Here is a 23,583-nt window from a genome sequence, read left to right on the forward strand (position 1 = left end):
TTAGAAACCCAAGACACGTACGACCATGCCACTTTCCCTGTATTAATAAATTGTTCTTAATTTCATACCAGTTATTTGGTGCCGTTTCCCCTTAATTTACTCCAAGGAATTTGTGAACTAGTTGCGACCAGGTCGTAACAGTGTGTCTTAGCAATGCTCAATCAATGTTTTAGTTCGGAGTCGGAAATCTTCTTCCGATCAGCCTGGTAATAGCAACAACCCCTTCATGCCCTAGTAGTATATTTTCTGCTGTGTCTTTACTAATATTTGCTATGTTATTCTCCTCCAATAGAATTACATCCAATCCCACTGTCTTTGAAGCAGTTGTAAAAGCTCCCACTGATTTCAAAGCTAGAAGGTATAGGTTACCAGCAAGTCTTTCAAAATGAAGACCCACTTTAAAAGTTTGGCTTGCCTTTTTCTATTATTCTGCACATCTCTTATGACGTGCGGAAAACAGACTCCACAACCGGCAAGGTTGTAAAGTAGGTATGTTTATTCAGCGCTGGGCAGCACGGGGGGTAGTCCCACCAAAATCGTGCGCACCTTCGTGGTAATTCAGCTTGTATTTATGTGGCAAAGTGTTACATATTCATCATAATTTCAAGGGCGCCTATACATATTCATGACTTTCCCCGAGAAGGCGGTCTTTATTATAATAAGTTCCTCCTGGTGGTCGTGGGCCGGGGTCTCAGGGATGAAGGCCGTATGTCTTCCTCGCTGTGCACTTCTCACCTTTTCTTCTTGCATGGGCGTGGTAACATCTTGGCTCAAACCGCAAGACCAGTTCTCGCTGGGTTTTGTATAACCTTAATGTTCTGCAACTTGTTCTATTGAGATATGCTTAGGCAGTTAATTTACACATCAGGCTGATAAGATAAAGAACTAAAGAATTCCTCAACCCCTAGAACAGCTCACAGGCAAAGAATTTCTCAACCCCCAGGACAGCTCACAGGCAAAGAATTTCTCAACCCCCAGGACAGCTCACACCCAGATCAAATAGCAAGAAAAAAGGAAAAGGAGTTATGTCCCTTATCACTTAGTTCAAATGGTTCAACATCAGTTTTTAGTAACTGTATAGGATCAGTTTGGTCTTGCCCAAAGGAAGTATTGGGCACAGTATGATGCTGGTGGCATTGCACAAATGGAATGAGATCTTGAAATGGAATGAGTTTTGGTTCCTGAAAGTGTTCAGAGAGACAGTGTCGTGGAACACCACCCATAGATCCTGCTGACTATTCGTCATGGAGGAGTGTTTAGATAAAAACGTGACTTAACAGAGTTTGATGGCAAGGTTCACTCTATTACTTGCTACGTGGAGGAAACATACAGAGGGAAAATTGGGTTAGAATCGACTTAGAATGACTGACACAGGGACTGGAGGTGCAGAAAGGTAAGGGAGACCCTCCCATTGAGTCACGAGGTTCAGAATGGACCCCCTTGCTTTCTAAACTCATTCTCAGAGAGGAGTCTAGGTGCAGCTGGATCCACTCCTAGTCCCAGACTTGGTCAACGGTTTATGTCTAAGAGGTCCAAAGGGTAAGGGATTACATGTGTTTATAGCTAAAGGATTATATGTGCACACCCGATTCTCTATATCGTTTAGCTAAGATTTCAGAGTTTCATCATGCTTATTCCCACTTCACTTACCTTCCGTCTGGGTGTCCGATGTTAGTTCACTCCAAAGTTTGAACCCTAGGTTTCCCGAAGCAGACTCTCAGGCATCAGATTTTATAAAATAAATAATTTAATAGAGTGATACAGCAGCATGGTCAGCTCATGTCTCCAGAGAAGGGCCAAACCGAACAAAGAAATCCCTGGGCAATTATACCCTTACAGACTATTCACCTGCCCCTCACATGATGGTTTGGTCCAGTAGTAATATTTGGGTCTGGGGTCTTCTTGTTCCTCGTTGGATTCCTTCACTGTCTTCAGACAGGCCATTATCTTGTCTAGTTGCAGCTGCTGTTGATGGTTTGTAGCCTTGAAGCCTCTGTATCTTCTGATTTATGCTGGCTCAGGAGGCCCTGTTTTGACTAATGTCACGGTTTAAAGCTGGGCCGGCTATTAAACCTGTGGCAGATGCTCTCTGTTATCCCCCCCCTCCCCCCAAAGGGAAAGGGAAAGGGAAAAGGGAGAGAGACTTCTGGGTTGGAAAGTTAAAACAGTTTTAATAAACTATAATAATGAAAAAGAGTATAATAACAATAATAGAAATAATCAAATATATACAAATATATATACAAAACCAAGATTGAGCTCCCCTGAAGTCAGCCATGTCACCACTGGCACTGCAGGGCAGGCTCCGGGAAGGCCCAGGCTGGGCCTAGCGACGGTCGAGAGCTGGATTCAGGAATGCACGGATCGGGATCAGGGGCAGCAGGAAAACAGACGGAGTCCTCTTTGGACACCGGCCATAGCAGAAAGAGAGCGAGACCCTCATGATCCCCCCGCTTTATACTGAGAATGACGTGTATGGGATGGAATACCCTCGTAGGTACACATTCAGTAAACCCAAGTGGAAATTTACAGCTTGTGGCCTAAGGCTTCAGCAAATCTAGCTACTCATGCTAAGTAAAGCTAAGCAAACAGCATACTAAATCACACAACATTATAAATCTAAGTGATTCATTCTATTGAAAACTTATTTAAGCTAAACAACTAATATCTCAACATTGAGAGGCATCCCTGCTAAAGGGGAGAGTTGCCTGGGGTGCAGTCCAGTTGCCGTCCAAGGAGAATTCAAATTGGGCTCGTCCAGCGATCTGTCATTGGTAAAAAATCTCATTGCTTCAAGGAACAGCCTTGAGAGGCGTCCCAGCTCAAGGGGAGAACATTACCATGCAGCCACGCTGCCAATCAGGTCGAGCTCAAAGGCGGCTCACTTAGGCTGTCATATTTATGGGATAAAGTGGTTGACTCGTAGTCAAATTGCATACAATGTGAAAGGTATGCACGAGACTGCTTGTACCCACAACTTATTGGTGTTCACTGTGTCTCTCTGCTTCTTTGTGAGTTTCCTAGAGGAGTTCTTGGCCCAGCTATGGCTCAGGCCTTTACCTCCTTTGGAGCCTGTACCAAACTGCTGCTGGTTTGGTTAAGGGGGGTTGAGTGCATCCATCACAGAGAGAGAAGCAAAAATTAAACAACAATAAAGGAAACAGAAGAGGGAATCCCAGTCAGATTGGATGAACAAAGCAGGTCCAGTTTGGATCTCATTATATAAACACAACTCCTGCAGCAATGTCTGGAGAAAGTGAAAATATAATATTAACAGCATCAGACCAGAATTTCAGCTAATGTGTACATATGTAAACTATTTCCTGAAAGTAACCTAAAAATACAAATTTTCTCCACAAAATGCATTTCACTAATATTTACATTTCTAATGTGTGTGGTTGAGGATGAAGTTAGGAAGAGTGCAATGTAGACAAGAACTGAAGAAGCAGCTTTCAAGGAAAAACATTTCCGTTCTTTTCAACTGTAATGGGCCAGCATATGAGAGTCTATCAGAACAACTTTTCTCAAAACATCAAGTTCTCAACATCCAGAAGACAAAGTGTTCTAACCAAGTCTTTTAGTATTCCATTTCTGCCCTTACAAAAGAGATTTCTTACTGCATTCTTTGTATTTCTGTAAATAGTTCTATTTAAATGTCTGTAAAAACAGAATTATTTTTTACCACATAAATATTATCCAGTGTTTTAGTCAGTAGATTCCTTATACATTCAGTACTAGTGGTCTGAATGTTGATGAACTATGGAATGTAGAATCAATCTAAGTTTGTTAAAAACATTTCCAAGCTTGCAGCCCGTCTCATATTGACATGCCAATAAGAAGGTACCATAGTTCCAGATCCCTTCTGGTAGCTGTGCTGACCACTTCCGAATTCCATACTCTGGAAACATTAACTTATTTTTGATGAATAAGAAACAATGAAACTGAAAAAAATCCCTGCGACTTAGAAAAATATATTATTAAAATCCAGTGCCTTCTTTTTTTTGATGTAAATTAGCATGGAGTAGTGATATTACTGTGTGCTGTAGTGTTTCTCTGCAGTCAGTCTCCTTTGTTACAGGTTTAACAGATAATTAAAGTAGCAATTGGCTGTCTTACAAGTGGTGAAAGTCTAGGTACTGGGTCAAGTTGCAAGTGCAATAGTGGAATACCAGCAGGGTTCTGGGTAATCAGCGCTTTGTCCATATTCACATTTGTGGGGAACTGCTGCTGAGGTGAAACTTCTTGCTGTCCTTCATACTGATCTAGATTCATGTGTTTGGGAGGTCCCTTATATGCACAGTTTCTGCCCATCTTTTTCTCTTCCTCATGCATTTGCTTTGGGATCTCAGGGTCATATCTACTCATGTTCAAATGTGCTGTTGACTTACTCTTTCTTGGTGTGTATGAGGATTGATGGTTCCATAAGGAATCTTATGAACTCCAAGCTACTCATAGTACTGGGGGTGGTCTAGCAAAAGCTGATGACTTTTCTGTTGGATGTAAAAAATGCTGGTTTGAAATTTGTCACGGTTTAAAGCTGGGCTGGCGATTAAACCTGCAGCAGACGCTCTCTGTTAACCCTCCCCCCCCCCACCCAAAGGGAAAGGGAAAGGGAAAAGGGAGAGAGACTTACGGGTTGGAAAGTTAAAACAGTTTTAATAAACCTATAATAATGAAAAAGAGTATAATAATAATATTGGAATAATCAAATATATACAAATATATATACAAAACCAAGATCGAGCTCCCCCGATGTCGGCAACGTCACCACCGGCACTGCAGGGCAGGCTCCGGGAAGGCCCAGGCTGGGCCTAGCGACGGTCGAGAGCTGGATTCAGGGATGCAGATCAGAATCGGGGGCAGCAGGAAAACAGTCGGAGTCCTCCTTGGACACCAGCCATAGCAGAAAAAGCAAGAGCGAGCAAGAGGGGCGAGACCCTCGTGATCCCCCCGCTTTATACCGAGAATGACGTGTATGGGATGGAATACCCTCGTTGGTCAATTTTGGGTCACCTGCCCTGTCTGCTCCCCGCTGCAGCTGCGACCCCCCCCTTCGGCTTTTCACTTGTAAGCAGTGAGGAATTCAGCGGTGACCTTGGTTTCTCTAAGAAAAAAGTACAGCAAGAGCCTTACTGCACAACATCCCTACCGGTGCCTCAGCGATAACTACAAACTTCGAGCGTTATCAGTCCTGGAAGCAGACACTGTCTGCAAAAACATGCAGTTAGTTTCAGAAAGTGCAGTTATTTAGAGGAGACTTAGCTGAAAGTAAAAATCACTGAAAGGAAAATCGGCCTGGTTTAGGCCAAACCAGGACATTCCACCCCTTATTCCATACCATTCACGTCATACTCAGATCACCACTAACTTTTCATTTTAAAATATATACAGATAACATTAGTTTATGATTCATTTCTATACAGAAAAAAAAAAAAGTTCATCAAGTTCATTTAGTTCAGGATTGTGGGTTTCCATCTGGCTAGGAGTCTCCCAGGGCAGGAGAGATGGTATGAGCTTTGTCACAGTTTGTGCCCACGGGTTGCAGGTTAAAGATGTCAGTCTCGAGGAGGTTACTGGACGCCACTTGCAGTTAGCTCTGGTCTCGTCACCACTGTCTTAACCTGAAAGACACTTATGAACACTGTTAGTATTATGCAGCAATTAACATCATGCAGTTCAGAATTAAGTATTCTCACCCAAGATCAGATCACCTTCAGGGACACATCGGACTCCACCATCCTGCAGCATCACCCACCAAGTACATCCAGGTCCTTGAGCAAAAGCAATCCCATGAATGGGTTTACCTTTGCCCGTAGCAGGAAGAACCCAGACAGTTTTTCCCAACAGATTCCTTTCATGCACCACAGGGACTTTATCCCCTTCTACTGTATGTAAAAGGTCTGACTGAGCAGGGCCAGCTCGGTTGATAGATCCTCTGGTGTTAACTAGCCAGGTAGCTTGTGCCAAATGCTTATCCCAGTTTTTAATGGTTCCACCCCCCATTGCTTTTAGGGTAGTTTTTAACAGCCCATTATACCGTTCAACTTTCCCAGATGCTGGTGCATGATAGGGGATGTGATATACCCATTCGATGCCATGCTCTTTGGCCCAGTTATCTATGAGACTGTTTTTGAAATGAGTCCCATTGTCTGACTCAATTCTCTCTGGCGTGCCATGTCGCCACAAGATTTGCTTTTCAAGGCCCAGAATAGTGTTCCGGGCAGTGGCATGGGGCACAGAGTATGTTTCCAGCCATCCGGTGGTCGCCTCCACCATGGTAAGCACATAACGTTTACCCTGGTGGGTTTGAGGGAGTGTGATATAGTCAATTTGCCAGGCCTCCCCATATTTATATTTCAACCACCGCCCCCCATACCACAGAGGTTTTAACCGTTTGGCTTGCTTAATTGCGGCGCATGTTTCACAATCATGGATAACCTGTGCAATAGAGTCCATAGTTAAGTCCACCCCTCGGTCACGAGCCCATCTGTATGTTGCATCTCTTCCTTGATGACCTGAAGTGTCATGAGCCCACCGAGCTAAAAATAGTTCACCTTTATGTTCCCAGTCCAAATCTATTTGGAACACTTTAGCAGCCTGATCTGCTTGTTGGTTGTTTCGATGTTCCTCAGTTGCCCGACTTTTAGGTACGTGGGCATCTACATGACGTACCTTCACGACTAGTTTCTCTAGCCGAGTAGCAATATCTTGCCACAGTTCAACAGCCCAAATAGGTTTACCTTTACGCTGCCAGTTGCTTCGCTTCCACTGCTTTAACCACCCCCACAAGGCATTTGCTACCATCCATGAGTCAGTATAAAGATACAGCCTTGGCCACTTTTCTCGTTCAGCAATGTCTAGAGCCAGCTGGATGGCTTTTACCTCTGCAAATTGACTTGATTCACCTTGTCCTTCTGTGGCTTCCGTGACTCGTCGTATGGGACTCCATACAGCAGCTTTCCACTTCCGATGCTTTCCTACAAGACGGCAGGATCCATCGGTGAACAGGGCGTACTGCTTCTCATCCTCTGGTAGTTCATTATATGGTGGGGCTTCTTCAGCACGTGTCACCTCCTTTTCTGGTGGCATTCCGAAGTCTTTGCCTTCTGGCCAGTCCATGATCACTTCTAAGATTCCTGGGCGATTAGGGTTTCCTATTCGAGCCCTCTGTGTAATTAATGCAATCCATTTACTCCATGTAGCATCAGTTGCATGATGGGTAGTGGGAACCTTACCCTTGAACATCCAGCCTAGTACTGGTAATCGAGGTGCCAGGAGAAGTTGTGCCTCAGTACCAATTACCTCTGAAGCAGCTCTAACTCCTTCATATGCTGCCAGTATCTCTTTTTCAGTTGGGGTGTAATTGGCCTCGGAACCCTTGTATCCTCGACTCCAAAATCCTAGGGGTCGACCTCGAGTCTCCCCTGGTACTTTCTGCCAGAGGCTCCAGGTAGGACCATTGTCCCCAGCTGAGGTGTAGAGCACATTTTTAACATCTTGTCCCATACGGACTGGTCCAAGGGCTACTGCATGCACAATCTCTTGTTTAATCTGTTCAAAAGCCTGTCGTTGTTCAGGGCCCCACTGAAAATCATTCTTCTTCCTGGTCACTTGATAAAGAGGGCGTACAATCTGGCTGTAATCTGGAATATGCATTCTCCAGAAACCCACAACACCTAAGAAGGCTTGTGTTTCCTTTTTGTTAGTTGGTGGGGACATAGCTGTTATTTTGTTGATCACCTCTATCGGGATCTGGCGACGCCCATCTTGCCATTTAATCCCTAAAAACTGGATCTCCCGGGCAGGTCCCTTGACCTTGCCTCTTTTTATGGCAAAACCAGCTTTCAGAAGAATTTGGATTATTTTCTCCCCTTTGTCAAAAACTTCTGCTGCTGTATCACCCCACACAATGATGTCATCAATGTATTGCAAATGTTCTGGAGCTCCACCCTTTTCTAGTGCAGTCTGGATCAGTCCATGGCAAATAGTAGGACTGTGTTTCCACCCCTGGGGCAGTCGATTCCAGGTGTACTGGATACCTCTCCAGGTAAAAGCAAACTGTGGCCTGCACTTTGGTGCCAAAGGAATAGAGAAAAATGCATTAGCAATGTCTATGGTGGCGTACCACTTGGCTGCCTTTGACTCCAGTTCGTATTGAAGTTCTAGCATGTCTGGCACAGCAGCACTCAGCGGTGGCGTAACTTCATTTAGGCCACGATAGTCCACAGTTAATCTCCATTCTCCATCACACTTTCGCACTGGCCATATAGGACTATTAAAGGGTGAGCGAGTCTTACTAATCACTCCTTGATTTTCTAATTGTCTAATCAGTTTATGAATGGGGATCAGGGAGTCTCGATTGGTGCGATATTGTCGTCGGTGCACCGTGGTAGTAGCAATTGGCACCTGTTGTTCTTCAACCTTCAGCAACCCCACAACAAAAGGATCCTCTGAGAGGCCAGGCAAGGTAGACAGCTGTTTAATGTCCTCAGTCTCTACAGCTGCTACACCAAAGGCCCATCTATACCCTTTTGGGTCCTTAAAATACCCTCTCTTGAGGTAGTCTATGCCAAGGATGCACGGAGCATCTGGGCCAGTCACAATGGGGTGCTTTTTCCATTCATTTTTAGTTAGGCTCACTTCGGCCTCCAATACAGATAACACTTGAGATCCTCCTGTTACTCCTGAAATACTGATAGGTTCTGCCCCTTTATGATCCGATGGCATTAGGGTGCACTGTGCACCAGTGTCTACCAGGGCTCGATACCTTTGTGGTTTTGATGTGCCAGGCCATCGAATCCACACAGTCCAATAAACTCGGTTGTCCCTTTCCTCCACCTGGCTGGAGGCAGGGCCCCCCTAATCAAGAAATGGATTTGTGCTGCTCACAGGGACTGGACCTTCATTTCTCCTATTCACACTTTGGAAAAAGGAATTTGAGGCCCATCTACCCTGACTGGGGTCCTGCTCACTGGTAACTGGAGCAGCCATCCTCCTAGAAAAATTCTCTCTGGTATTTCTTTTAGCTTGCAACTCACGTACTCGTGCCTGTAGGGTACTGGTAGGTTGTCCATGCCATCTGTTCATGTCTTCCCCATAACCACGCAGGGCAAACCACAGGATACCTCGTGATGTGTTCCGTTTCCTTTGAGCTGGTCCTGTAGGAGGGCGTTTTCTCTTAACAGCTGCAACGCGTGCCTGTGTAGGTAGAGAGTCAAGTTTATTCTCGATCCTGGACAGTTTGTCTGACAGTTGTTTAAATGAGTCCTTGTTTTCCTTTGTCAGTTTTTCCACAGCCGAGACACGGGCCTGCAGTGGGGAAGAAATACTATCTTCATACTGTCGCATACAGTTAGCCATTTCATCCACACTAGGTCGTGCCATAGCATTTTCTCCCCAGACTAATATTGACAATGTATGGGTATATGTCGGTGGAGCATTCTTCACAACCTTCCGGAACATGGATCGGTTGCATTCCACTTCATCAGGATCTACAGGATCTACAATTTCCCGTGGGTGTCTATAAATGATCTCTTGCACAGCTAGTTGTCTAAGGTAGTTAATACCTTTTTCTATAGTGGTCCATTTGCTCAGGTGGCTCATAACATCATCTTTATAGGGATACCTGCTCTTTACAGCTGACAAGAGTCGCCTCCAGAGACTGATAGTGTTTGACTTTCTTGCAAGCGCCTTATCAATACCACCATCTCTGGACAGGGATCCCAACTGTCTGGCTTCTCTACCGTCTAATTGCATGCTATCTGCCCCATTATCCCAGAATCGGAGCAGCCAGGTAATAATTGGCTCACCATCATAACGGCTGAAATCTTTCCTTATATTTCTCAGGTCCTTCAGGGATAAGGAGTGGTAGGTTATCTCTACATCCGAGTCCTCCTCCTGTGATAGTTCTGCTTTAGAACGACCTTTCTTCTGTAATGGGTCTGCTTTAAAATGACGATCAAGGGAACCCCCATCTGTGTCGGGCCCTGACTCTGCCTGAGAAGGGCCCTCACCTGGGTCATGTGATGGCTCTGCCTTAGAAGGCTCTGAGTCATCATCCTCCTCTTCACGAGCTGATTTCTTTCTGTATTTCTTCCTGGTTACAGGAGCAATTGGTACAGATTCGTTAGATGCTGGACTCTGAGTAGATGCAGTGGCTGTCATGGGAGTGCTGAGACTCGTTAGAGTCTGAGTAGCTGCAGTGGCCATCTTGGGGGGTGTAGCAGCTGTGGTACAGGCTGCCGAGGTTTCAGTGGATTTAGTGGCTGTAGCGGCAGCACACGCTGTAGGATCTGAGGTGGCTGCACAACATCTACAACTGTCCCTGCACCGATATTTAATCTTATCCCACATCAGAAACACATTCAGGACAACCGAAAATAAAAACATGCCACCTAGACAGCACCATCCTAATTTCACAAAATCTAGAGGAATCAGCTTGGCAGAAAAGGAGAAGGTACTATTTCCCGAAGTAAAATTGGAAGTGTAATCATTAACATAATCAGCTAAAGGACGCCCGGAGCCCGCAGATAAAATCGCTGCTACCGCGGTCAGAATAGTAACAGCCCAGTTTATCACGACATAAATCAGTATGAAACGCCATAACAAAACAATGCACATTGACCAGTGCCCAGCAGTGATAAACTGCACATAAACAGTAACAAACAGCGCATACGGCAAGTAAGGTATCATTACACTTAACTCTGTAAAAGGCTTTATAAAGAGATGAGATAACACAGCATTCAAAAATGACATCAGCATCTTCGCTATCTGTTTTAATTTCCAACCCCTCGTAAATCTCAAAGGAAGAAATCTGATACTCTCTCAGCTGAGCTCTCTGGGTCTCCTCCTGCCGGAGCCGGGATTCGACTTATCAGAGGAACCTGTTGGAGCTTCTCTCGAGCCCCACGTTGGGCGCCAATAAATCTGTCACGGTTTAAAGCTGGGCTGGCGATTAAACCTGCAGCAGACGCTCTCTGTTAACCCTCCCCCCCCCCACCCAAAGGGAAAGGGAAAGGGAAAAGGGAGAGAGACTTACGGGTTGGAAAGTTAAAACAGTTTTAATAAACCTATAATAATGAAAAAGAGTATAATAATAATATTGGAATAATCAAATATATACAAATATATATACAAAACCAAGATCGAGCTCCCCCGATGTCGGCAACGTCACCACCGGCACTGCAGGGCAGGCTCCGGGAAGGCCCAGGCTGGGCCTAGCGACGGTCGAGAGCTGGATTCAGGGATGCAGATCAGAATCGGGGGCAGCAGGAAAACAGTCGGAGTCCTCCTTGGACACCAGCCATAGCAGAAAAAGCAAGAGCGAGCAAGAGGGGCGAGACCCTCGTGATCCCCCCGCTTTATACCGAGAATGACGTGTATGGGATGGAATACCCTCGTTGGTCAATTTTGGGTCACCTGCCCTGTCTGCTCCCCGCTGCAGCTGCGACCCCCCCCTTCGGCTTTTCACTTGTAAGCAGTGAGGAATTCAGCGGTGACCTTGGTTTCTCTAAGAAAAAAGTACAGCAAGAGCCTTACTGCACAACATCCCTACCGGTGCCTCAGCGATAACTACAAACTTCGAGCGTTATCAGTCCTGGAAGCAGACACTGTCTGCAAAAACATGCAGTTAGTTTCAGAAAGTGCAGTTATTTAGAGGAGACTTAGCTGAAAGTAAAAATCACTGAAAGGAAAATCGGCCTGGTTTAGGCCAAACCAGGACAAAATTATAACCTGATTCAAGCTTAAGCAAAGGAAATCCATTTGAGTAATTCAGGTTTTTTTTTTCCAATAGGGATAAGCTTGGGTGTTTTCTGGATGTCTGAAGAAGGAGCTAGGAAACTAAATGGTTTAGCAGGTGCTGAAGAATGCAAATCTTGAGACAGTGGCATAAACCTTGTTTCTCTGCTGTGGCTTTCTAATAGGCTTAAGGAAACATTCACATTCAGATGATTCTAAATCAGAAAAGCAAACAAAACAGCATTTACAAGTACCTTGAAATAGGAACCATGCACTAAATATGAACAAAAATGGTATAAAACTTTTTTGTCTACAGCAATCACTACAAAAACATTTCCTAATTTAACAGGACAGAATATAACAGATATATAGAACAGTCTTCATAAATGACACTTTGATATACCTGCTTTTATATGGCCATTGTTCTTTTCATCTCTTAAACTATTCCTTGGTTGAAAATCAGAGCTCTTTTGACCAGTTTTTCCTTTATCTTCTTGAGTGAGAAGTTGTGTTTTTAGAGGGTCATTGCCTTTGGCAGTGTGTGCAGGCTGGCTTCCTTCCAGGTGAACAGATGGATACTGTTGGAAAATTACAGAATCACAGAATCACAGAATGTTAGGGATTGGAAGGGACCTCGAAAGATCATCTAGTCCAATCCCCCTGCCGGAGCAGGATTGCCTAGACCATATCACACAGGAACGCGTCCAGGCGGGTTTTGAATGTCTCCAGAGAAGGAGACCCCACAACCTCTCTGGGCAGCCTGTTCCAGTGTTCGGTCACCCTCACCGTAAAGAAGTTTTTCCTCATATTTATGTGGAACCTCCTGTGTTCCAGCTTGCACCCATTGCCCCTTGTCCTGTCAAGGGATGTCACTGAGAAGAGCCTGGCTCCATCCTCATGACACTTCCCTTTACATATTTATAAACATTAATGAGGTCCCCCCTCAGTCTCCTCTTCTCTAAGCTAAAGAGACCCAGCTCCCTCAGCCTCTCCTCATAAGGGAGATGTTCCACTCCCTTAATCATCTTCGTGGCTCTGCGCTGGACTCTCTCTAGCAGTTCCCTGTCCTTCTTGAACTGAGGGGCCCAGAACTGGACACAATATTCCAGATGCGGCCTCACCAGGGCAGAGTAGAGGGGGAGGAGAACCTCTCTTCACCTGCTAAGCACACCCCTTCTAATACACCCCAGGATGCCATTGGCCTTCTTGGCCACAAGGGCACACTGCTGGCTCATGGACATCCTGCTGTCCACTAGGACCCCCAGGTCCCTTTCCCCTACGCTGGTCTCCAACAGCTCTGCCCCCAACTTGTACTCATACATGGGGTTGTTCTTGCCCAGATGCAGGACTCTACACTTGCCCTTGATATATTTCATTAAATTTCTCCCCGCCCAACTCTCCAGCCTGTCCAGGTCTCTCTGAATGGCTGCGCAGCCTTCCGGCGCGTCAGCCACTCCTCCCAGTTTTGTGTCATCAGCGAATTTGCTGACAGTGCACTCTATTCTCTCATCCAAGTCATTAATGAATATATTGAATAGTACTGGTCCCAGTACCGACCCTTGAGGGACTCCGCTAGACACAGGCCTCCAACTGGACTCTGTCCCATTGACCACCACTCTCTGGCTTCTTTCCTTCAGCCAGTTCACAATCCACCTCACTACCCGATCATCCAGACCACACTTCCTCAGTTTAGCTGCAAGGATGCTGTGGGAGACCGTGTCAAACGCTTTACTGAAATCGAGATAGACCACATCCACAGCTTTACCATCATCTATCCACCGGGTTACGTCCTCATAAAAGGCTATCAAGTTGGTTAAGCATGACTTCCCCTTGGTGAAGCCATGCTGAGTGCCCCTAATGATCCCCCTATCCTTGATGTGCCTAGAGACAGCACCAAGGACAAGTTGTTCCATCACCTTTCCAGGGATGGAGGTGAGGCTGACCGGTCTATAGTTACCCAGGTCCTCCTTCTTGCCCTTTTTGAAGACTGGAGTGACATTCGCTTTCCTCCAGTCCTCAGGCACCTCTCCCGTTCCCCACGACTTAGCAAAGATGATGGAGAGTGGCCTAGCAATGACTTCCGCCAGCTCCCTCAGCACCCGCGGGTGCATCCCATCAGGGCCCATGGATTTATGGACGTCCAGATTGCTTAATTGGTCCCTGACCCAGCCCTCATCTACCAAGACAGATTCCTCCTCTATCCTGACTTCTTCTGGGGCCTCAGGGGTCTGGGGCTCCTCAGGACAGGGCTTGCACCACTGGGGCAACGCTCTAGTGTTGAGGCAGACCAGGAGGCCTCCCATCCCCCTGGGGTGAAATCGGTGTGCTCAGCTCGCTCCCTGAAATGCCTGTACACCAATGCGCGCAGCATGGGGAATAAACAGGAGGAGTTAGAAATCCGTGTTCGGTTGGGGGGGCTATGATTTAGTGGCAATTACAGAGACTTGGTGGGACAACTCGCATGACTGGAATGTGGTCATGGATGGCTATGTCCTGTTCAGGAAAGACAGGCCACTAAGGAGAGGTGGTGGAGTTGCTCTTTATGTGAGTGAGCAGCTAGAATGTATTGAGTTCTGTCCAGGGGCGGATCAGGAGCAAGTTGAGAGTTTGTGGGTGCGAATTAAGGGGCAGGCTGGCAGGGGTGACACTGTTGTGGGTGTCTATTACAGGCCACCAGATCAGGATGAGGAGGGTGATGAGGCCTTCTACAGGCAGCTGAGAGCAGTCTCGCAATTACAGGCCCTGGTTGTCATGGGGGATTTCAACTACCCTGATATTTGCTGGGAGGCCTACTCAGCCAGCCATCCCCAGTCCAGGAGGTTCCTCCAGTGCATTGATGATAACTTTCTGATGCAAATGGTGGATGAGCCAACTAGGAGAGGAGCGCTGCTGGATCTTATCCTCACTAACAAGGAGGGTCTGGTTGAAGAGGTGAAGGTTGAGGGCAGCCTTGGTTGTAGTGACCATGAGATGGTAGAGTTCAGGATCTCATGTGGCAGGAACAGAATAGCTAGCAGAATCACAACCCTGAACTTCAGGAGGGCCAACTTTGGCCTTTTCAAGCAATTGCTAGGGGAAATCCCATGGGACAGGGTACTAGAAGGTAAGGGGGCCCAAGATAGTTGGTTAGCATTCAAGGACTGCTTCTTCCGAGCTCAAGATCAGAGCATCCCAGCAGGTAGGAAGTCAAGGAAGGGTACCAGGAGACCTGCATGGTTAAACAGGGAACTGCTGGGCAAACTCAAGTGGAAGAAGAGGGTGTACAGATCATGGAAGGAGGGGCTGCCCACTTGGGAGGAATATAAGTCTGTTGTCAGAGGATGTAGGGAGGCAACTAGGAAAGCTAAGGCCTCCTTGGAATTAAACCTTGCAAGAGAGGTCAAGGACAACAGAAAGGGCTTCTTCAAATACATTGCAGGTAAAACCAACACTAGAGGCAATGTAGGCCCACTGATGAATGAGGTGGGGGCCCTGGAGACAGAGGATAAAAAGAAGGCGAAGTTACTGAATGCCTTCTTTGCCTCTGTCTATACTGCTGGAGGCAGTGCAAATTTGTTGCACATTTGGCAGGTTGGCAAAGGATGACTGCACTATTTGCATTAAACTCATGAAGTTGATTTGCTGTAGCTGAATAAACACACACAAAGTTAAACTGTAAAAACCTTTAACAGGAATCTTAGCAAAAATTCTATGTCTAGGCTATGTTATAACTGTTCATTATCCTGTTAATATAGGTGACAAAATAAACAACATCTCAAAGTTTCAATAATGATTCATTTGTATGATTTTTTTTTATTGTACTGGACTTTCTTTTAAGATACATTAAATACCTGCCCCAGACAGGTTATGCTAAAGCAAGACAAATTCCTTCACTTTTATTGTGAAGTTTAAGTAAATGAAAGGTCACATAGAATTGTTTCAATATACTAACAAAAATTATTTTCTAGTATGGCTACAAAGTTATTACAGCTTCAGAATCTTTCCTAATCTATACTATTAGAGGACACCAAGTTATGTGAACTAAAACACACTCAAACTTTTTTTATTATTAATCATTTTCTTGAGTCAAAAGCAAAAGTTAAGTCTAAAATAAGTTTTCACAGTAGTTACATGGCACTGGAAATCTCTTAACAACAACAAAACAGAGAATTCCTTTAAAACAGTAAGTATTCCCATTGTTTTAAATAGCATAGTTAATACTGTGAATGCTATTTTCAATAATGAGATGCTCTCACGTGAACAAACTTAAACATTTCTTCTTGGAGCATCTGCCTGACAGTTTCTGATGTGTTTAGTTTATCTTCTGTAGGGACTTCTTTCTTGATGTCTTGCTGCTTTGCATGAATAGAAGTATTGGAGGCAACACTTGACATAGTTGACACAACAGTCTGAGAAGGCTGACCATCACTTAGAGAAATCTCTATATTACTGAAGACCAGAAGGAAAAGAATCATAGAATCATAGAATGCCCTGAGTTGGAAAGGACCCATAAGGATCATCGAGTCCAACTCCTGTCCCAGCATAGGACAGCCCCAGAATTCACACCATGTGCCTGAGGGCATTGTCCAAATGCTTCTTGAATGCTGTCAGGCTTGGCGCCATGACTGCTTCCCTGGGGAGCCTGTTCCAGTGCTCCACCACCTCTGGGTGAAGAACCTTTTCCCAATATCCAACCTAAACCTCCCCTCCTGTCACCAGGCCAAAGGCGGGGACATAAGGGACAAGGGGGAATGGAGAGAGGTCCCTCCTCAGAGAGGCAAGAGAAAACCTTCTCGGCCCCCCTCACCTTCCCAGTTGCCATTGTACAATAGGTATGGGGCTTTGGGACTTGACAGCCAGGTGAATGAAGATGGAGATAAGGATCCATCCAGTGAGTCGCCCACAGCTTGTCACTCATCCCCACATCTTATGACTTCTTCAACTAAGAAGAAAAGGAGGGTAATTGTAGTAGGGGACTCTCTTCTGAGGGGAACAGAGAGGCACATTTGTCGACCAGACCCATCCCACAGGGAAGTCTGCTGCCTCCCTGGGGCTCAGGTTAGAGATGTTAAAAGGAAGCTCACTGCTCTGGTGCAGCCCTCTGATTATTACCCTTTGTTAGTTATCCAGGTTGGTAATGATGAGGTTGTAGAGAGAAGTCTAAAGGCAATCAAAAAGGACTTCAAGGCACTGGGGCAACTAGTTGAAGGTTCGGGTGCGCAGGTGGTGTTTTCATCAATACCTCAAGTGGTAGGGAAAAACACTGAAAGAGGGTGGAAAACACACCTGATTAACACATGGCTCAGAGACTGGTGCCACTGTCGGAATTTTGGGTTCTTTGATCATGGGGAAGTTTATATGGCACCTGGTCTGCTGGTGACAGATGGAGTACATCTGTCTCAAAGGGGAAAAAGGATCCTCACACAGGAGTTGGCAGGGCTCGTTGAAAGGGCTTTAAACTAGGCTCAAAGGGGGAAGGGGATAAAACCAGGCTCACTGGAGATGAGCCTAAGGACAGCCTTCAGACTACTGTCCTACTCAAGGTGGATAATGGTGGTACATGGGGCACTAATAACACAGGGCTCACTAATAAGTTAGTAACCAAGGAAGTGGCCAGGAATAGCCAGATAGCAAGAGTGAAAACTGGTGGCTTAACTCCCTCTCTGAAGTGCTTATATACCAATGCACGGAGTATGGGAAATAAGCAGGAGGAGTTGGAAATCTGCCTTAGATTGCATGACTATGATATAGTTGAGATCACTGAAACATGGTGGGACAGCTCCCATGACTGGAATGTTGTCATGGATGGCTATGTACTATTTAGGAAAGACAGACCAACAAGGCAAGGCGGTGGTGTTGCTCTTTATGTGCGAGAGCAACTGAAATGTATCGAGTTCTATCCAGGGGAGGAGGTAGCTCAGGTTGAAAGCTTGTGGGTAAGAATTAAGGGACATGCAAAGGGGAGTGAAACTGTTGTGGGGGTCTACTATAGACCACCAAACCAAGAAGAAGATGCTGATGAGGCCTTCTACAGACAACTGGAAGTAGCCTCTAGAACACACTCCTTGGTACTCATGGGTGACTTCAATCACACTGATATTTGTTGGGAAGCCCACACAGCTAGACATGTTCAGTCAAAAAGGCTCTTGCAGTGCATCGATAATAACTTCTTAATTCAGGTAGTGGAGGAACCAACGAGAAGTGGTGCACTGCTGGACCTTGTATTAATGAATAAAGAAGGACTAGCTGGGGACAGCAAGGTTGGGAACAGCCTTGGCGACAGTGATTACGACATGGTGGAGTTTAGTATTTTACAAGGTAGAAGTAGGGCAATAAGTAGGATTACAACCCTGGACTTCCGCAGGGCCAACTTTGTACTCTTCAAAGATCTACTTGCAGGAATCTCATGGGCTAAGACTCTGGAGGGCAAAAGAGCCCAAGAAAGTTGGTCAATATTAGAATGGGGAGAAGATGCTATGGCACCATCTACTGTGGGTAAAATGGCTAACTGTATGCGACAGTATGAAGATAGTATTTCTTCCCCACTGCAGACCCACATCTCGGCTGTGGAAAAACTGACTAAGGAAAACAAGGACTCATTTAAACAACTGTCAGACAAACTGTCCAGGATAGAGAATAAACTTGACTCTCTACCTACACAGGCCCGCGTTGCAGCCTTTAGGAGAAAACGCCCTCCTACAGGACCGGCTCAAAGGAAATGGAACACATCACGAGGTATCCTGTGGTTTGCCCTGCGTGATTATGGGGAGGACATGAACAGATGGCATGGACAACCTACCAGTACCCTACAGGCACGAGTATGTGAGTTGCAAGCTAAAAGAAATACCAGAGAGAATTTTCCTAGGAGGATGGCTGCTCCAGTTACCAGTGAGCAGGACCCCAGCCAGGGGAGATGGGCCTCAAATCCCTATTTCCCAAATGTGAATAGGGGAAATGAAGGTCCAATCCCCGTGAGCTGCACGAATCCATTCCTTAATTAGGGGGGCCCTGCCTCCAGCCAGGTGGAGGAAAGGGACAACCAAGTTTATTGGACTGTGTGGATTCGATGGCCTGGCACATCAAAACCACAAAGGTATTGAGCCCTGGTAGACACTGGTGCACAGTGCACCCTAATGCCATCGAATCATAAAGGGACAGAATCTATCAGTATTTCAGGAGTAACAGGGGGATCTCAAGTGTTATCTGTATTGGAGGCCGAAGTGAGCCTAACTAAAAATGAATGGAAAAAGCACCCCATTGTGACTGGCCCAGATGCTCCGTGCATCCTTGGCATAGACTACCTCAAGAGAAGGTATTTTAAGGACCCAAAAGGGTATAGATGGGCCTTTGGTATAGCAGCTGTAGAGACTGAGGACATTCAACAGCTGTCTACCTTGCCTGGCCTCTCAGAGGATCCTTCTGTTGTGGGGTTGCTGAAGGTTGAAGAACAACAGGTGCCAATTGCTACTACCACAGTGCACTGACAACAATATCGCACCAATTGAGACTCCCTGATCCCCATTCATAAACTGATTAGACAATTAGAAAATCAAGGAGTGATTAGCAAGACTCGCTCACCCTTTAATAGCCCTATATGGCCAGTGCAAAAGTCTAATGGAGAATGGAGATTAACTGTGGACTATCGTGGCCTAAATGAAGTTACGCCACCGCTGAGTGCTGCTGTGCCAGACATGCTAGAACTTCAATACGAACTGGAGTCAAAGGCAGCCAAGTGATACGCCACCATAGACATTGCTAATCATTTTTCTCTATTCCTTTGGCACCAAAGTGCAGGCCACAGTTTGCCTTCACCTGGAGAGGTATTCAGTACACCTGGAATCGACTGCCCCAGGGGTGGAAACACAGTCCTACTATTTGCCATGGACTGATCCAGACTGCACTAGAAAAGCGTGGAGCTCCAGAACATTTGCAATACATTGATGACATCATTGTGTGGGGTGATACAGCAGCAGAAGTTTTTGAGAAAGGGGAGAAAATAATCCAAATTCTTCTGAAAGCTGGTTTTGTCATAAAAAGAGGCAAGGTCAAGGGACCTGCCCGGGACATCCAGTTTTTAGGGATTAAACGGCCAGATGGGCATCGACAAATCCCAATAGAGGTGATCAACAGAATAACAGCTGTGTCCCCACCAACTAACAAAAAGGAAACACAAGCCTTCTTCGGCGTTGTGGGTTTCTGGAGAATGCATATTCCAGATTACAGACAGATTGTACGCCCTCTTTATCAAGTGACCCGAAAGAAAAATGATTTTCAGTGGGGCCCTGAACAACGACAGGCTTTTGAACAGATTAAACAAGAGATTGTGCATGCAGTAGCCCTTGGACCAGTCCGTACGGGACAAGATATTAAAAATGTGCTCTACACCGCAGCTGGGGACAATGGTCCTACCTGCAGTCTCTGGCAGAAAGTACCAGGAGAGACTCGAGGTCGACCCCTAGGATTTTGGAGTCGAGGATACAAGGGCTCCGAGGCCAATTACACTCCAACTGAAAAAGAGATACTGGCAGCATATGAAGGAGTTAGAGCTGCTTCAGAGGTAATTGGTACTGAAGCACAACTTCTCCTGGCACCTCGATTACCAGTACTAGGCTGGATGTTCAAGGGTAAGGTTCCTACTATCCATCATGCAACTGATGCTACATGGAGTAAATGGATTGCATTAATCACACAGAGGGCTCGAATAGGAAACCCTAATCGCCCAGGAATCTTAGAAGTGATCATGGACTGGCCAGAAGGCAAAGACTTCGGAATGCCACCAGAAAAGGAGGTGACACGTGCTGAAGAAGCCCCACCATATAATGAACTACCAGAGGATGAGAAGCAGTATGCCCTGTTCACCGATGGATCCTGCCGTCTTGTAGGAAAGCATCGGAAGTGGAAAGCTGCTGTATGGAGTCCCATACGACGAGTCACAGAAGCTACAGAAGGACAAGGTGAATCGAGTCAATTCGCAGAGGTAAAAGCCACCCAGCTGGCTTTAGATATTGCTGAATGAGAAAAGCGGCCAAGGCTTTATCTTTATACTGACTCATGGATGGTAGCAAATGCCTTGTGGGGGTGGGTAAAGCAGTGGAAGCAAAGCAACTGGCAGCGCAAAGGGAAACCTATTTGGGCTGCTGAATTGTGGCAAGATATTGCTGCTCAGCTAGAGAAACTAGTCGTGAAGGTACGTCATGTAGATGCTCACGTACCTAAAAGTCGGGCAACTGAGGAACATCGAAACAACCAACAAGCGGATCAAGCTGCTAAAGTGTTCCAAATAGATTTGGACTGGGAACATAAAGGTGAACTATTTTTAGCTCGGTGGGCTCATGACACTTCAGGTCATCAAGGGAGAGATGCAACATACAGATGGGCTCGTGACCGAGGGGTGGACTTAACCATGGACTCTATTGCACAGGTTATCCACGACTGTGAAACGTGCGCCGCAATGAAACAAGTGAAACGGTTAAAACTTTTGTGGTATGGGGGGTGGTGGTTGAAATATAAATATGGGGAGGCCTGGCAAATTGACTACATCACACTCCCTCAAACCCGCCAGGGTAAACGCTATGTGCTTACCATGGTGGAGGCGACCACCGGATGGCTGGAAACATACTCTGTGCCCCATGCCACTGCCCGGAACACTATTCTGGGCCTCGAAAAGCAAATCTTGTGGTGACATGGCACGCCAGAGAGAATTGAGTTGGACAATGGGACTCATTTCAAAAACAGTCTCATAGATAACTGGGCCAAAGAGCATGGCATCGAATGGGTATATCATATCCCCTATCATGCACCAGCCTCTGGGAAAATTGAATGGTACAACGGGCTGTTAAAAACTACCCTAAAAGCAATGGGGGGTGGAACCTTTAAAAACTGGGATAAGCATTTGGCACAAGCCACCTGGTTAGTTAACACCATGGGATCTATCAACCGAGCTGGCCCTGCTCAGTCAGACCTTTTACATACAGTAGAAGGGGATAAAGTCCCTGTGGTGCATGAAAGGAATCTGTTGGGAAAAACTGTCTGGGTTCTTCCTGCTATGGGCAAAGGTAAACCCATTCATGGGATTGCTTTTGCTCAGGGACCTGGATGTACTTGGTGGGTGATGCTGCAGGATGGTGAAGTCCGATGTGTCCCTGAAGGTTATCTAATCCTGGGTGAGAACACTTAATTCTGAACTGCATGATGTTAATTGCTGCATAATACTAACAGTGTTCATAAGTGTCTTTCAGGTTGAGGCCATGGTGACGAGACCAGAGCTAGCTGCAAGTGGCATCCAGTAACCTCCTCGAGTCTGATATCTTTAACCTACAACCCGTGGGCACAAACCATGACAAAACCATGTCTCCTGCCCTGAGAGACTGCTAGCCAGATGGAAACCCACAATCCTGAACTAAATGAACTTAATGAACTTTTTGTATAGAGATGAATCATAAACTAGTGATATGTGTATATATATTTGAAAATGAAAAGGTAGTGGTGATCTGAGTATGACGTGAATGGTATGGAATAAGGGGTGGAATGTCCTGGTTTGGCCCAAACCAGGCCAATTTTCCTTTCAGTGATTTTTATTTTCAGCTAAGTCTCTTCTAAGTAACTGCACTTTCTGAAACTAACTGCATGTTTTGCAGACAGTTTCTGCTTCTAGGACTGATAACACTCGAAGTTTGTAGTTGTCACTGAGGCACCAGTAGGGATGTTATGCAGAAAGGCTCTTGCTGTACTTATTCTTAGAGAAACAAAGGTCACTGCTAAATTCCTCACTGCTTACAAGTGAAGAGCTGAAGGGGGGTCGCACCTGCAGGTAGGAGCAGACAGTGCAGGTGACCCAAAGTTGACCAATGAAGGTATTCCATCCCATACACGTCATTCTCAGTATAAAGCGGGGGGATCACAAGGGTCTTGCCCCTTCCTGCCTTCCCTTCCCTTGCTTTGCCTGCTGTGTTTGGGTGTTTCTGCTGCTTCGGGCTGCTTCTGCAGCTTGAGCCTTTGGCCAGTGTCCAAGGAGGACTCTCTCTGTTTTCCTGCTGCCCCCAATCCTGATCCGTGCATCCCAGAATCCAGTTCTCGACCATCGCCAGGCCCAGCCTGGGCCTTCCCAGAGCCTGCCCTGCAGTGCCAGTGGTGACGTGGCCGACATCAGGGGAGCTCGATCTTGGTTTTGTATATATTTGATTATTCCAATATTATTATACTATTTTTTTTTTGTTATTATAGTTTATTAAAACTGTTTTAACTTTCCAACCTGTAAGTCTCTCTCCCTTTTCCCTTTCCCTTTGGGTGGGGGGGAGGGTTAACAGAGAGCATCTGCCACAGGTTTAACAGCCAGCCCAGCTTTAAACCGTGACATGGAGAGAGTCCAATGGAGGGCTATGAGGATGATTAAGGGACTGGAACACCTGCCTTACAAGGAAAGGTTGAGAGACCTGGGGCTTTTTAGTCTGGAGAAGAGAAGACTGAGAGGGGAGCTGATTAATGTGTATAAATATATGAGGGCTGCGTGTCAAGAGGAAAGGGGCAACCTCTTTTCACTTGTGCCCTGTGATAGGACAAGGGGCAATGGATGCAAGCTAGAGCCCAGGAAGTTCAACCTCAACATGAGGAAGAACTTCTTTACTGTAAGGGTTACAGAGCACTGGAACAGGCTCCCCAGAGAGGTTGTGGGTCTCCTTCTCTGGAGACTTTCAAGACCCGTCTGGATGCGTTCCTGTGTAACCTGCCCTAGATTGGTCCTGCTCTGGCAGGGGGGTTGGACTCTATCTCCAGAGGTCCCTTCCAACCCCTAACATTCTATGATTCTATGATCTTCCTGCCATTCCCTCGAGTTCTGTCACTGGTCGCCAGGGTGAAGAGGTCAAT

General features: G+C 46.0%; 1 pseudogene; it reads right to left on the minus strand.

The window, feature by feature from the left end:
- Positions 1-995: 995 nt before the first annotated feature.
- Positions 996-23,583, minus strand: part of LOC137675656 (ciliogenesis and planar polarity effector 1-like) — a 64,307-nt pseudogene continuing 41,719 nt past the window's right edge.

The sequence above is a fragment of the Nyctibius grandis genome, chromosome W (assembly GCF_013368605.1).
Source record: "Nyctibius grandis isolate bNycGra1 chromosome W, bNycGra1.pri, whole genome shotgun sequence".
In the NCBI taxonomy this organism is placed as follows: domain Eukaryota; kingdom Metazoa; phylum Chordata; class Aves; order Nyctibiiformes; family Nyctibiidae; genus Nyctibius; species Nyctibius grandis.